At 40.1% G+C, this 14,102-nt stretch overlaps 1 protein-coding gene and 1 pseudogene across 3 annotated transcripts in view; one reads left to right on the forward strand and one right to left on the reverse strand.

The window, feature by feature from the left end:
* Positions 1-14,102, forward strand: part of FAT3 (FAT atypical cadherin 3) — a 676,861-nt gene that overhangs the window by 114,670 nt on the left and 548,089 nt on the right. The gene's annotated exons all lie outside the window — the stretch shown is intronic.
* LOC101126702 (NADH dehydrogenase [ubiquinone] 1 beta subcomplex subunit 11, mitochondrial-like) lies at positions 783-1,301 on the reverse strand (annotated as a pseudogene).

Here is a 14,102-nt window from a genome sequence, read left to right on the forward strand (position 1 = left end):
AACACTTTTTTTTGTTAAAAAAAAAAAAAAAGGAAAAATAATCCCGACCTATCTTTCCCTCCTGACTTAGACACCGAATGTATTCAAAATTCCTAAATGATTTCAAATTGAAGGTTTCACTCTTTGACTTGTTATTTAGGTTAAGTGGCTTTCTTGATAGGCAAGAGTTTTGCGATCGATTAGATGATGGACAGAAGGTGATGTATTGTAATTATTGTGCATGTCCTTGGGTTTAAGTGAGGTAATTGTATGAAATTATGTAGTCAATAGCTACTCCCTCCCACTTTCATTCCAAAAATATTGTGGCTCTGCCGTAAAGCTCAGGTGTTCTGCACCTTATATAAAAAACCTTAAAAGTACCATCCCTAAAGAAGGCTTATTTAGAAACATATATTTTTTTTTATTTTGAATTGTGTAAAAAAAGAAACATGTAAAATTGACCATCTTAGCCATTTTTAAGTGTACAGTTCAGTAATGTTAAGTATATGCACATTTTTTTTTGCAGTTGTAGGTTAGTGGTTTTGAGGTGGCCCTAGTCTAGGATCAAGGGGACACTGTGTGTCACATCAATTATGAACATTTTATAAAAGGAAATTGAAAATGAAATTAAAATGGAATCAGTGGAGAAGGAAGAAGGAGATATATTAGGACAATCATTCCAAAATCAATCCCAAAATTAAACAGACACAACAAAGTCCAAAGTTTCAAAAACATCAGATTGGTATGCATTGACTCCTATGGATTTTTTTTTCAAACTTTCAGCCCCTTTAATTAGGTCAGAATGGCAGGCAAGGGGTGGGGAAGGTGGTGCTTCTTGAGCTCCACTCAGCAACTGGTCAGTTCTCATCCTCTGGCAGCTGGATCGTGCTGGGGTCGAAGCAGTTGGATTCCATGATGGGAAGGTCTTTGGCCTCTCGGTATTTCACAAGCATCTCAGCTCTGCAATGGGCCCACTCTCGCATCCTGTAATCAGGCAGATAGGCCACAAAGGTGCTGCCAAGGACCAGGACAATGGAGACGCCAAAGAAGAAGACAACTCACATGTTCCAGATGTCCAAAATGGGGTCCTTGTCATAGCAATGGGAGTCTGGGTTCTTCTCATAGAAGTTTTTGTCCTCAGGATCTGGGTCCTCCTGCCAATGTACGGTCAGTTCCGGGGGCTGTTTTCCCACCACAGCAGACAGGGTGACCACAGTCCTGGAGAAGCTGGATTCCCAGCGGACATGGGTGGCCAAGAGCCTTTGCGTCGCCACTGCCGCCAAAAGACCGGGAGCGCTCAAACTTAACAGCCCAACTGCCATGACGGATAGTCCTACAGGGTCTCCAACTCCTATAGACTCTATGTGGATTTTATAATACAGATGATAAAGATTTGATGCCTTTACATGAACTGTAAAGGACAAAATTATACAAATAATTAATTTATCTGCTTCATGTTTACTTAGTGGAGAGATCAATATTATGATGGCCTAGAACAGAACTGAATTTTTTGGCCATTTTTAATAAAACCAAATAACCTGAAGGTATTTGATTAACAAAATCAAATAATCTGAAACTATCAGATAATTTTTCTTGATGGTCTGGTAGTGAAATGTTGAATCCAAGTAAACTCGAGTAGGAGAAGTAGAGTCCTAGGCTATATATATGACTTTTATCTAAGATTCTGTGAGAGGATGGCAAATAAGCATGTTCTTTGGTCTTCCATTAAAACCCTTTTAAAATATAATAGTATTATAACCACTTACTTTTGGTCTGGGGCTTGGACCCTCATTTTATCGTTGCCATCCGCCAGCCTGTGTGACATATACTCAGCCCTCAGAAGCATTGTTTTACTTCCCTGGTGAGGCTGCTGCTGTAAACATCTGCTGAAGTTCCTGCCTCTTAACATCCCTGACTCTAGAAACACAAACCTTTAAGTTAGCTTAGATAACATAGCAATGATGTGTAAGATCTTGCAACCTGGTAAGAACTTATTCTGTGTTAGCTATTTGCTACACTGTTTCCCAATTCAACAAATATTTCTTTAATGCCTGGTACTTGATCTTGCAGAAATATGTGTGAGGCAAAGGGTAGTTGATGCCCGAATTTCTGGTTCAGGACATTTAGTCTAAGTAATTTTTTGCCAATTTTATCATTTGTTCTTTCTCCCAAAAACATAAAAGTAATGGAAGGATGGTATTGTTAAGCCACGTAAGGCTGGGAGCTAACATTTTTCTTTTTGATCTGGAAAACAGTTTTTTTTGTTTTTTTGTTTTTTTTGAGATGGAGAGTTTCCCTCTCATTGCCCAGGCTGGAGTGCAGTGGTGAGATCTCAGCTCACTGCAACCTCTGTCTCCTGGGTTCAAGCCATCCTCCTGCCTCAGCCTCCCGAGTAGCTGAGATTATAGCTGCCTGCCACCACGCCCGGCTAATTTTTGTATTTTTAGTAGAGACAGGGTTTCACCATGTTGGCCAGGCTGGTCTCGAACTCCTGACCTCAGGTGATCCATCTGCCTCGGCCTCCCAAAGTGCTGGATTACAGGCGTAAGCCACCGCACTTGACGGAAAGTAGTTCTTGAAAACAATAGTATAGTCTATTGGATTATTCAAGTTCAAACCTCGAAGTACTTGTTTACAAGCTTTTCTGTTGCTAAATTCCTTATTAATATCATTTACTCTTATAACATTTGTTGCCAAATCATGGGCATTGAAAAGCACGTTTCTGGGCTTACATTTGTAATGGCTGAATGACATTTGTTCATAATGGTCAAATCACTAGAGCCTCTTCTTTAGATTTTTTTTTTAAAAACGAGGAAATAGGAAAGGCATGTTAAACACAACAATAGAAATCTATTCTAAAAGAAAATTCAGATCTGAACTCCTTGGGTGGAATAGTTTGGTAAAGGTTAAACAAACTTTCCCTGACTCTTGTGGGACATTAAAATAAATTTCATCTAAATTCTTGTCAGCTTCCCTGTACAGCTGCCCTAAACATCTGCTGTGGATGCTCAAAATTGCTGCTTTCCCCATTTCACAGTTTACATATGCTGTGTAAACTATTTATTTGTATTACATAATTAGTGGCAACATGTACACTTGGTTTTTAACAACATATACTCAGGGGTGGCCTAGAAGAAAACTATCTACTTACCTACATGGAATGAGGCTTCTTAGTTTAAGGCTTGTCAAAGCAATGATCCTATTTCCTTTGCAGAAGCTGTTGATATTAAGGAGAGGCATTTAAAATCGGTTTAGGTTATTGTAGCTTGGGGTAGAATTATGGGGATTGTGCTTGATTTCACAATGCGGGGCAGGATTTGACAGCCGCTGCCTCGTAAACCATGCTGCAGAGTAAAATGATTTCCTCAAAGCCATGGAAAAGTGAGGCCACTTGAAGGCCTGGGAGGCTGTGGTCTTGGTAGTCATGCAGAGAAAATTATGCGAGCCTCTGGAGAGGTGGCCCTGTGTTGACTTGAGAAGATTAGTCTTCTGGGGTCTTGATTTTGTTGGCAGAATAAATGCGTCTGTAAAGAGTGAGATACGAGTCAGGTTGGCCAAAAACTAGAGAACATTAGTCCTTGGGAACAAACGGGGATTCTAGCTGTCAAGGTTGACTGATGGCCTTGCTACATGCGAACAGTTCCTGGAGAAATCTTGATTCTGCCACCAAGAGGTGATGGATCCTTAATTCTCTGTTGTGGGTGGGGACCTCAGAACCCAGTCAGGTTTACATTGTAGGGATGGAAGTCATCCCAGCTCCAGTTGAAGGGAACCCAGTTTGTAACCTCAGCCATGCAGAGCTGACCTTGCATGGAGCATGATCCCCAGAACCTCTCAATGGCAGCAGAAGAGCTCTATGCAGTGCCTCAGCTATGTAAAAATTCCTTTTGGGAATTGTTTTTTTCTATTAATATATCATTGGCTCTATCCTTCCGAATATAGTTGAATTAGTTCCGCTAATCTAGGGTTTCTCAACTTCAACAGTATTGACATATTAGGCATGTAAGTTCTGTGTTTTGGGGGCTGTCCTAGGTAGGACATTTAGTAGCATCTCTGGCCTATACCCACTAGATGCCAGCAGCATCATTCTCATTGTGATAACATAAAATGTCTGTAGAGATTGCCAAATGTCCCATGGGGGTCAAAATTGCCACTTACTCTATGGGAAAACACTGATCTAATCCTATGTTTTCTTGGAGTTTCATAAGACATTTGTAGTTCATTAAACAACAAATATTTATTGAGCACCTACTATGTGCCCAGTAGTATGTACATTTTGTGTGGGGTAACTGATGTCCAAAGAGAAAGTGCCTTACTTCATTCGGTTTATAGTCAAGTTGGAGTAACAGATATTAGTCAAATAGTCTTACTAAAATATATTTAGAATAATAGTAAGTATTGCAAATGGAATGTTCTGTGTGCTCTGAGGACACATGACAGGGGCCAGACCTAATTGTGGAGATGACATAAATCTGTCCTGAGGAATATGGAAGCTGCAGTGACTCTGTGCATGTTTTTATAATGGGAAATCAGGGAAGGGGAAGCCAGTTGAACTTGGGAAATGTGCAGACTCCTGAGGTGGGACATGCTCTACTAGGATCAAAAAAAGGCCAGTGTTGCTGGAAAGCAGAGAGTGGTTTGAGATAAGCCAAACAGGAAGCCAGGGGCCAGGCGCGGTGGCTCAAGCCTGTAATTCCAGCACTTTGGGAGGCCAAGACGGGTGATCACGAGGTCAGGAGATTGAGACCATCCTGGCTAACACAGTGAAACCCCGTCTCTACTAAAAATACAAAAAATTAGCCGGGCGTGGTGGCGGGCCCCTGTAGTCCCAGCTACTCGGGAGGCTGAAGCAGGAGAATGGCGTGAACCTGGGAGGCAGAGCTTGCAGTGAGTGGAGATGGTGCCACTGCACTCCAGCCTGGGCAACAGAGCAAGACTCCATCTCAAAAAAAAAAAAAAAAAAGCCAGGCTCAAATTTGGCGGAACCTTTTCAGCCACAGCCTTGTCAGTTTTGGTCTTTATTATCTGAAAGCATGGGAAAGGCATTGAAGTGTTTCTGCAGGGCTAGGATTTGTGTAGGTTTCAGCTAAGTGGCTGGTTGGTTGTAGCAGGAGTGCTATGGAGGGGATGAGAGTGGAGATGTCAGACTGTTAAGTGGCTTAAGGCTGTAGGGTTGCTGTCATCTTTTGCACAGTCAACTGATGCCTGGCCCCTTAGTTGTTCTCTCATTCACCTCATTGGCTGTGAAGTGTAATCTGCTGTGTCTCCACGGCCTTAACTGTATTTGAACTCACTGAGTTCATATACATTCATGTTCTGTTTGAACCGTCTGCATTGGATTGCTTTCTGACTCTGGCTTTCAGTTTCAAAAATGATACCAGGATCCCAAAGAGGGGATTGGAGGAGCAAAACAAGCTGATTGTCCTTGGTAACTTCATTTCAAGGATACAACATGTCCTAGGAAGTCACTTCATTGGCCATACCTTACCCACCCCGAGTTCTAATTCTTCCAAAGATCCATGTTGACCTGTTGTTAGGAATATTCTGTGGGTAGTCCCATGTGGTGATTGAAGGGGTGACCTTGGTCTCATTAGCACTGAGTACTGACTAATCCAGGCAATGTGGGCTTATATGCACCAGTCAATAATAAATAACTTTAATGGGGACTATGGGAGAGCTGAAGGAGCCAGATTTGCATTTCGCCTTCTTAGCTAAGACGCAGTTGTCAAAATTTGGGATGTGCAGCAGGATTTGCGGAGATCCGGAAGACTAGTTTTCTCTTAGGATGAGCTCCATCAACTGGCTTTGTCTTAGTCTCTGTGGCAGCACCTCTAGGGGGCAGCATTCTACTCAGGCCAACTCTGAAGGGCTGGGCGATGTCACACCTGGTCTATTTGTGGTTGCCTTGGGATAGTAACCCTGTCCTGGACCTAGAATGTTAAGCTGAGGTTGCTTATGCTGAAATAACTAGCTGGAGGTTCTTGGACACTTTCTTTAAGGCGTGTCTACAAAAATGTCTACAGATGTCCCGTCCCTGTAAGAAAATATGTTTTCTTAAGTGAGCATATAAGAAGAGGACCCCACTGACTCAGGATTCTGCAGCCTTGGGCTCTTTAGTGGAGATGGAGGGTAGTTGAGAAGTGTCCATGTTGACCTGTTCTTAGGAAGAAAGACTCTGTGGGTAGTCCCCTGTGGTCATTGAAGGGGTGACCTTGGTCTCATTAGCACTGAGTACTAATCCAGGCAATGTGGGCTTATATGCACCAGTCAATAATAAATAACCTTAATGGGGAATATGGGAGAGCTGAAGGAACAAGATTTGCATTTTGCCTTGTTTGCTAAGACACAGTTTTCAGTGATGGTAATATCAGGAGACAAGACTGACAAGATTTCTGGATTGTCAGCAAACTTTTGGATTGTATTCCTTGACCCACATGCAAGCTCTTTTAAATCCTTGGAATTCTTATTGCTGCCTATTTCCAAATAAGCTTCTTTTTCTCATCCCATGTTATAATTTCTACCTCTCTGCAGTATGTTCATCCTTCTATTAATATATGTTAAGCTGTTTGGTTTCTTCTTTTCCTTTTTGAGTTCATTCAGATTGCTGCCTGAAATACTATTTTAGAGTCTCAGCCATTTCGTGATATATTGTTTCTTTATTTCTTGCATAATTATTTTCTCCCTTCTCCTCTCCTGATACTCATCTGCTCATATCCCAACCTTCACGAAGCCAGATATAGCTAATGTTATCCCATTTTAGAGAGCTGAGTGTGTATCACTCTTCTCATTCAATTCATTTTAGCAAGTTTTCATTGTCTACCTACCGTGGATGAACTCAGTGTTGCTGCCTTACATTCTTGGGGGACGTTTAGCCAAATAGACAAGCACTTACAAAACCACCTGCTTGAGCCTGTGTCTGCTCTGTCTAGGGCAAGAACTGGTCCCATGTGTAAACGTGGTAAGATTTGGAACTGAATTATTATTCTCTCATAAGTCCTCCACAAACTTCAGGATGTCTTATCATTTATTACATCTTTTCTTGGAGTTTCCATTCTTTGGAAAATGGTCACATGATGCCCCTTCACCTCAATGATGTATGGCAGCTCTGCGTATGCCCAAGCCTCCCCTCCCCACCATGCACTGGCTTTCCCCTTGCCCTACGTTACCATCTCTTTCTCAACAGGAAAGGGGTGCAACAAGGGAAGGTCCTCTATCTTCTGCTTTCGTATCTTCCAATTTTACTTTGTAGATTCTCTTTTCCTTGAAAGAGACTCACTTTTAAAGAGGAATGGCAATTGGGATGGCTAAAAAGATGTTAACTTTTGGAAATATAACAGATGGCAGGAACTTGGCAGAGCAGTAAAAATCCATTGTGTCAGACTGTAGCAATCAGAGGCTCTCCAAGCACTTTTTTTTCTGAACTACATTTTGCCCCCCGACTATTGGTATTAACACTATTTATTTGTTCCATTTGAAATGATTTGGCCCCTTTTCTCTTCCAAGCTGTTTTTCCAGAGTAAGTGCTATTACTAGAAAAGGTTTTCTTTTTTTTCTTTCTTTTTTAAAAATCATAAGCATGAGAGAATACTAATATATTTACCCTTTGGTTTCTGTCAGCGAGGCCTACAAGAGAAAAAATGAAATCATGCATTTTTCTGGCACATTTTTTCAGACAGCCAAGCATAAAGAGCAAATTATATCCTCTCCTTATTTTTTTTTCTCTTATACCATGATGAATTTCTTTCTCCAGAGAGAGAAGTGATTTTTAAAAGGCTTGAACAACATGCTAATCTTTCCTTCTGATAGCCCCTGGTTGAATTACTCCTGAATTTGAAGCATTTACTGATGAAATGATACTTGACATTAACCAGTGTTGTATGGAAATATTTCTAGTACCTGGGGAGAAAATAAAGGAGGGTATTCATAACACTGCCGCTGTGTGGCTGAATCTTCCATTTTTCTCAGAATCAACTTGAATTACTCTTGCTGCATGCTGACTGACTTCTTTCCTAAGAGATCACTCTTAGACAGGAAGATTTGCACCACTGGAAAAAGTTAGAATTTACAGTATTATTATAATGAAAAAGGTTGGGTTTTGGTCATAGTCTACTTGGCTATTTGGCAGAACCAGCTGAAGGCTTTGGTTTGGGATTTTTTTTCCCTTGTGCAGAATGACAAAGGTGATATCATATCCCTGTAAATAAAATACTCTTCTTGTTATAAAGCCATACTTAGACTTAGAGCTCAGGGTAGACAAGCAGAGTTTTCCACAGAGAGGTGAAATATGACCTTGGCTTTTGGTTTTGTATCTCAGGATATTTTTGACTTGGCCGACTACTTTTGGCCATTGACTAAGTAAAACTAGATAAGAAAAATTATGAAAATATATGGATGATTATTCAACCTTGAGAAGATTCTTCTCTTCGTGTTAGACCTTGTAGCTCACAGAACTGTGCAAATTCTCTATTTGCTTTATTTCTAGTGGGAAAAAAGTTTAGCACAGCAAATTATGGAGCAGTTGTCTCATTCTTCAGTCGAAATGTGGGGATGTGTTTATATGACAAGTATTGGAACAGTTTCTTCAGGGATAACACTCAGCTTAGTTAACATGAGAATCTGTACCCTATGATATGGTGTAGGAGGAAGGAGAATAATGAAAGAGTCTTCAGAATCTTGGGATTGATTATACCTCACTTCCAAAGCTTTCCAGGCAGCTAGAGCCACAGTGTCTAGCTTAGACTCAACGTTGACCCAATTCTATGTCACAAAACACTCTTTCTTTAAGACTTTGCAGTATAGGTGTGGGGTACAGGGGGAAAGAAAGGAATTCATGATCAAATAGAGTTTTGAAATTGTACATATTATATCCCTTGGGATCCCAAATTACATAGCATGATTGTGCATGTAACAAGTATTTACTGAATTCTGACTATGCACCATGGAACTTTATTTCTAATAGTAAAAATAGACAATAGGTGCTGTAGTCCTCACTTATCCATGGTTTCACTTCCCAATGTCTCACTTATCTACTGCCAACCACGGTCCCAACATATCAAATGGAAAATTCCAAATATAAACCATTCATAAGTTTTCAATTTCATGCCATTTTGAGTTACCTGATGAACTCTCAGTTCATCCCTCACTGTTCTTCCAACGTCCTGCTGGGATGAGAATCCTCCCTTTGTCCAGCGTGTCCATGCTGTGCATGTTTTCTGCCCCTTAGTCACTTAGTAGCCATTTTGTTATCAGATCACCAATCCTGGTATTGCAGTATTTGTGTTCAAGTCACCCTTACTGTACTTAATAATGGCCCCAAAGCTCAAGAGTAGTGATTCTGGCAATTTTAATATGCTGGAAAGAAACTGTACACTGCTTCCTTTAAGTGAAAAGGTGTAAGTTCCTGACTTCATAAGAAAAGAAAAAAATGCTGAGATTGCTAAGACCTAGAGTAAGAGTGAATCTTCTATCCATGAAGTTGTGAAGAAGGAAGAAGAAATCTGTGCTTGTTTTGCTGTCACGCCTGAAACTGCAAGAGTTACAGCCACAGTGTGTGATAAGTGCTTAGTTTAGATGGAAAAGGCATTAAGTTTGTGGGTGGAAAACATAAACGGTAACACATCCCGATTGATGGCAATCGGGTTTGGTTTCAGGCATTCACTGGGTGTCTTGAAACGTACCCCCCTCAGATAAGGCTGGGGGAGGGCACTATATCTACTGTGCTTTCATATGGAGATTAAAAAGCGAGTAAATTTTTAGAGGTGACTCAGGATAGGAGATGAGGGAGGTTTATTCTGGAGCATATTAAAGGCTCCAGGAAGTTCTACTTTAAGAAACCTCTTTATCTTTGTTCAACTAGTGTTTCCTAAAGAGTATTTTAGTTGCCTACCTATACAGAATTAGTGTGTCATGGAACACAGTTTGGGAAATAGCAGGCTAGCTATTTCCACAGGGTCTCTATGTTTTATGGTTATAATTCCTATTTGGACTGGTGTTCATTTCATCTTCTCCCTGGAGCCTGCTGTAGAGTTAATGGTGTATGCTGACTAGCCCAGTCTCCCTCACCAAAAATTGATTCAATTTTTACCATTTCAAGGCTGTTTGTTAGATACTATAAGAAGAAATAAGGCCCATAACTTTTCTTCAAGGAGCTTATGGTCCAATGTATACTTTAAAGATACACATAAGTAACTAATCTAAGGAAGACGGTACTATCAGAAAGGTAGGTAGAAATAAAATACAGACAATATTTAGAGCAGTGGTTCTCAAAGTGGGGTCCCAGGACCAGAATCTCTTCAGAACTTGTTAGAATTTTAAATTCTCAGGCCCCACCCCAGATCAACAGGGTCAGAAACTCTGCAGTGGTACCCCCAAATCTGAAATTTAACAAGCCTTATTATGGTTCTGATGGTCTCTAGAGTTTAAGAGTCATAGCTTTAGAAGAAGTGGTGCTCACATTTGAATGGGGAATCTCCAAAATAGCTTCATAGAATTGGTGGGTGGCATTTTATCTAAACCTTCTGAGTAAAACTTGTAGGTGCAGATGGGTAGAGACCTGCATTCCTAAAGGAGGCAAGAGCTGTCAGAGTCAAATTCACAGCGGAGATCTCAGGTCTAGTTTTGGCTTTTTTATAGGCAAGCTGTGTGACCTTGGTCAAATCACATAACCTGTCTCAATCTGTTTCCTCAATGGTTAAACTAGGGTGTTGGGGTAGATAAGCTTATGATCCCTTTGGCTATAAAACTCAGTGACTTTACATGGCTTTGGCTCAGTATTTCATTATATAATGTGAATAATGGCATAACCTAAATTATTGTGATTCAAATACTTAGTATATTATCTTATACATTCTCTAGCTACAGTGGTTTGTATTTTAAAGAAATAACCTGCATCAAACCCTTTTTCTTCTTTTCAGGCAGCCATTAGCACCAACCAGGGAGTAAAACTTTATTCCCAAGTATGTCATACGAGCAGTCTATAACTGATTTCAGGAGCAAGGACCCAGAACATAAAGTAGCGCCATGAGAATGGTAATTTGGGTGGTATCAGAATAGGCTGCTCTAGAAGATAGGGCTAAGCAGTATCTGGCTGTTCTGGGACTCATCATTGCAAGGAGAAATCTTGCTTGAACTCCCCAGGAATTAAATGCTAGGTCTAAGGAGTAGTTCCCTAATGCAGCTGTAGTTTTTGGAGTTTGAAAGTGCACACACGGGAATTGGAATCAATTACAGAGCTCTGGCAATAGCTTTTGGCCATGTCACCATGCACAGGACCTCTCTGTGGCATTGACTCTGACCCCTGGCACAAGTTTGTGATCTGTGAAAGGGTAGCTTTCATATTAGGTGTGGTCCCTCTCTGGACCCTTTATCCTTACCTCAGTTTTACTTGTTTTTTGTTTTGTATCCCTGCTTCTGAAAACCTTAATAATTGTGTCAGTTAATATTCACGGAATATTTACTATGTGCCGGACACTATGTTAAGCCTTTTACCTGAGGGTGTGAACTCTTATACTCCCCATTTTAAAGATAGAGAAACTGAGATTTAATGAAGCTTTCAATATTAGCCCCAAAGTCACCCAGCCACTAGATGGCAAGTCCTGGATTCAACTCAGGTTTCTCTGACCTTTGAGGCTAACATAGTGTTCTTCCTTTGCTTTTAGTAAAGAAAGGACATTCTTCCCTTTACCTTTGATGTGTGTTTTTTTCTACTGGAAAATAAAACGTAGAGTAGGTTGTAAATTTTACTCACTGTCTTGTGATTCCCAGATTTTGTCTTCTCTAAAATCTGCCTTTATTAATGATAATAGCTAACAATTATATACAATGTGCCATGAAGTGTTTTAAGTATTTTCCATTTATTAACTCAAATCCTATTTGGTAGGCATTATTGTTCTCATTTTATAGAAGAATAAACTGAGGTGCAGAGAGGTTCAATAGCTTGCCTGGGGTTGTAAAGCTAGTAAATGGCATAGATAGGATTCAAATGCAGGCAGTCAAGTGCCAAAGTACATGTTCTGTAACCATTGCATGCTCTCCCTTTGTGTTGGCATTGGCTCTGGCACTGCATACACCGGAGCAGAGACTGATCTTCCATTTGCAGTTTGAACACGGGTCACCTTCCTCAAGGACTCCTGTCAAGGGGACTCTATATTGACTTTGTTCTTTGCTTTACAGCCTAACATAGCAAATTTCTTGAGTACCCTCCCGATTTGGCTAACAAAATCCCCTCAAAATAGAAAAGATAGGAAGAGAGGTAATGAAAATGAAATATATTTTTAAAATACCTTTGGTAGTGTTCAGAAGTCTCACCAATTTAAGCAGACCAGATTAATGTTGGCAGAAAACAGCTTTATCAGGTTACCAAAGCAAGCATAGGTACCCTACAGAGCCAAGGCTGTCCCAGAGAGGTAGTCTCTGTGATTGCTGTTCCCTGCCCCCCAAGGTCTCTGGTATTTATTCATCCATGGAAAGAAAAATCTGCATGCCCTTCTGAGTCCCACAGTAAGATCCATCCTAACAGAGCAGAAGGGCAGGATGGGGAGGCACACCAGGAATGCCTCTGAAAAATAAATGTCTCAAAGATTGATGGCTTGATGATCTCTTTGGAGATTATATCAAAAATTATTGATTATGTTAGTAAGTTGTAGAAAAAAGGCTCTGAGGTTGGGAACTAAGTGCTTTCTTTAAAATAATCTAGAAGCAGTAGAATAAATCAATGTGCAGAGCATCTAAAATACTGTATCATATTGGCTTCACAAATAGCTTGGCTTCAATGTGGAAAAGGCAATATTATTTTTAAAAAAACTTCAACAGTTGTCTTGGCATGCTAAAAAGAAAAGAAGACAAAATTCAATTCTATTCTTTGCTTTGCAAAATTTTACAACATTCCTAGCTTCTAGCATTCATTTATTTCCTAATCAGTGGGAAAACTGCAAGGCTTTTTAAAATAATTTGTGCCAGATAGGGCTTTTTTTTTTTCCTTTGCCACAATAAAGATACAAAAGCCTTAAAAGATATTTTGTTTTCAGCAACTGAATTTGACAAACTTAGTCCTGCTCAGTTTTTTGGTGGTAGGTCTAAATTTCAGTATGTGATAATACTACTCCATTTATGCTTGTTTTGAAATATTTTCTATTTGCATTTAAGACCACCGATCCCGGTTTATAAGAAAACAATTCCAGCAATGTATCTTGCTGAAAGAAAAACTCACTATGCAAAAACACCAATTTTTGAATAGTTAAATTGAATGATACATTTTCATATTATGACAGCATTCTTTGCCTTGAAAGATTCACAGAAAGATTTGTAAAAAGTAACTATCCCCTTAGGGCACTTTAATGTTTATTTATAAACAGTTAACTACTTAGAGGAAGAAATAACACCAGGGAGAGTAATATGGTGTCAGAAAAGGAAGATGACTCCAAAATAACGATAAACCACAGCTCTAAAATTGTAATGTAATTCAATGAAAACTAATTCAATTGAAGTGTGTTTCAGTTTGGTATTAGCTCTGAACCTGGGAAACTTGAGTCCTGGCATTAGGGGAATCTCTTCATTTTATGGACCCTAGTTTCTTCATCTGTAAACTCAGGAGATTGGAACAGATAGATGATCTTTAAGGCTCCTTTGAACCTGTATAATTTCTTGATTCAGTTTCCTGAAGTAAGATGTGCTTTTTGTTGGGGAATAGGAAACGGAGCATATTAAAGGCATCTGGGCCTCTGGTTACATTAGTACTTAGGGTTCTGTTCAACAAACCAGTGTTGTTTGCTTCCTGTGTGATGGGTGCTGTACTGGATGCTGGGAATAGAGTGATGTACTTCCCATCAGGTTTCCTTAAGTAGAAGTTCAAAGTGTGAATGAGGGGGCAGACTCAGAAAAGTTCAGTTGAACTGAATTTTTCATGGGGGAAGTTTTCCTCTCTGATGACCATGGAGTCTAGACTCCTTGGGCTAAGGATCGGCAAAATTACTGTTACAGGAAGTCTTCTCAGCACAGAATAGTGAGTGGGAAATAAGGCAGAAACTTTATTTGTATTTCTCTGGAGCATTCTGGGAGTGATCCCAGTATTTCACCTTGAGAGAGTGTAACCTAACCTTCACATTCCCTTACGAGAGACTCGCTTA

This window comes from Gorilla gorilla, chromosome 9 (genome assembly GCF_029281585.2).
Source record: "Gorilla gorilla gorilla isolate KB3781 chromosome 9, NHGRI_mGorGor1-v2.1_pri, whole genome shotgun sequence".
Lineage (NCBI taxonomy): Eukaryota > Metazoa > Chordata > Mammalia > Primates > Hominidae > Gorilla > Gorilla gorilla.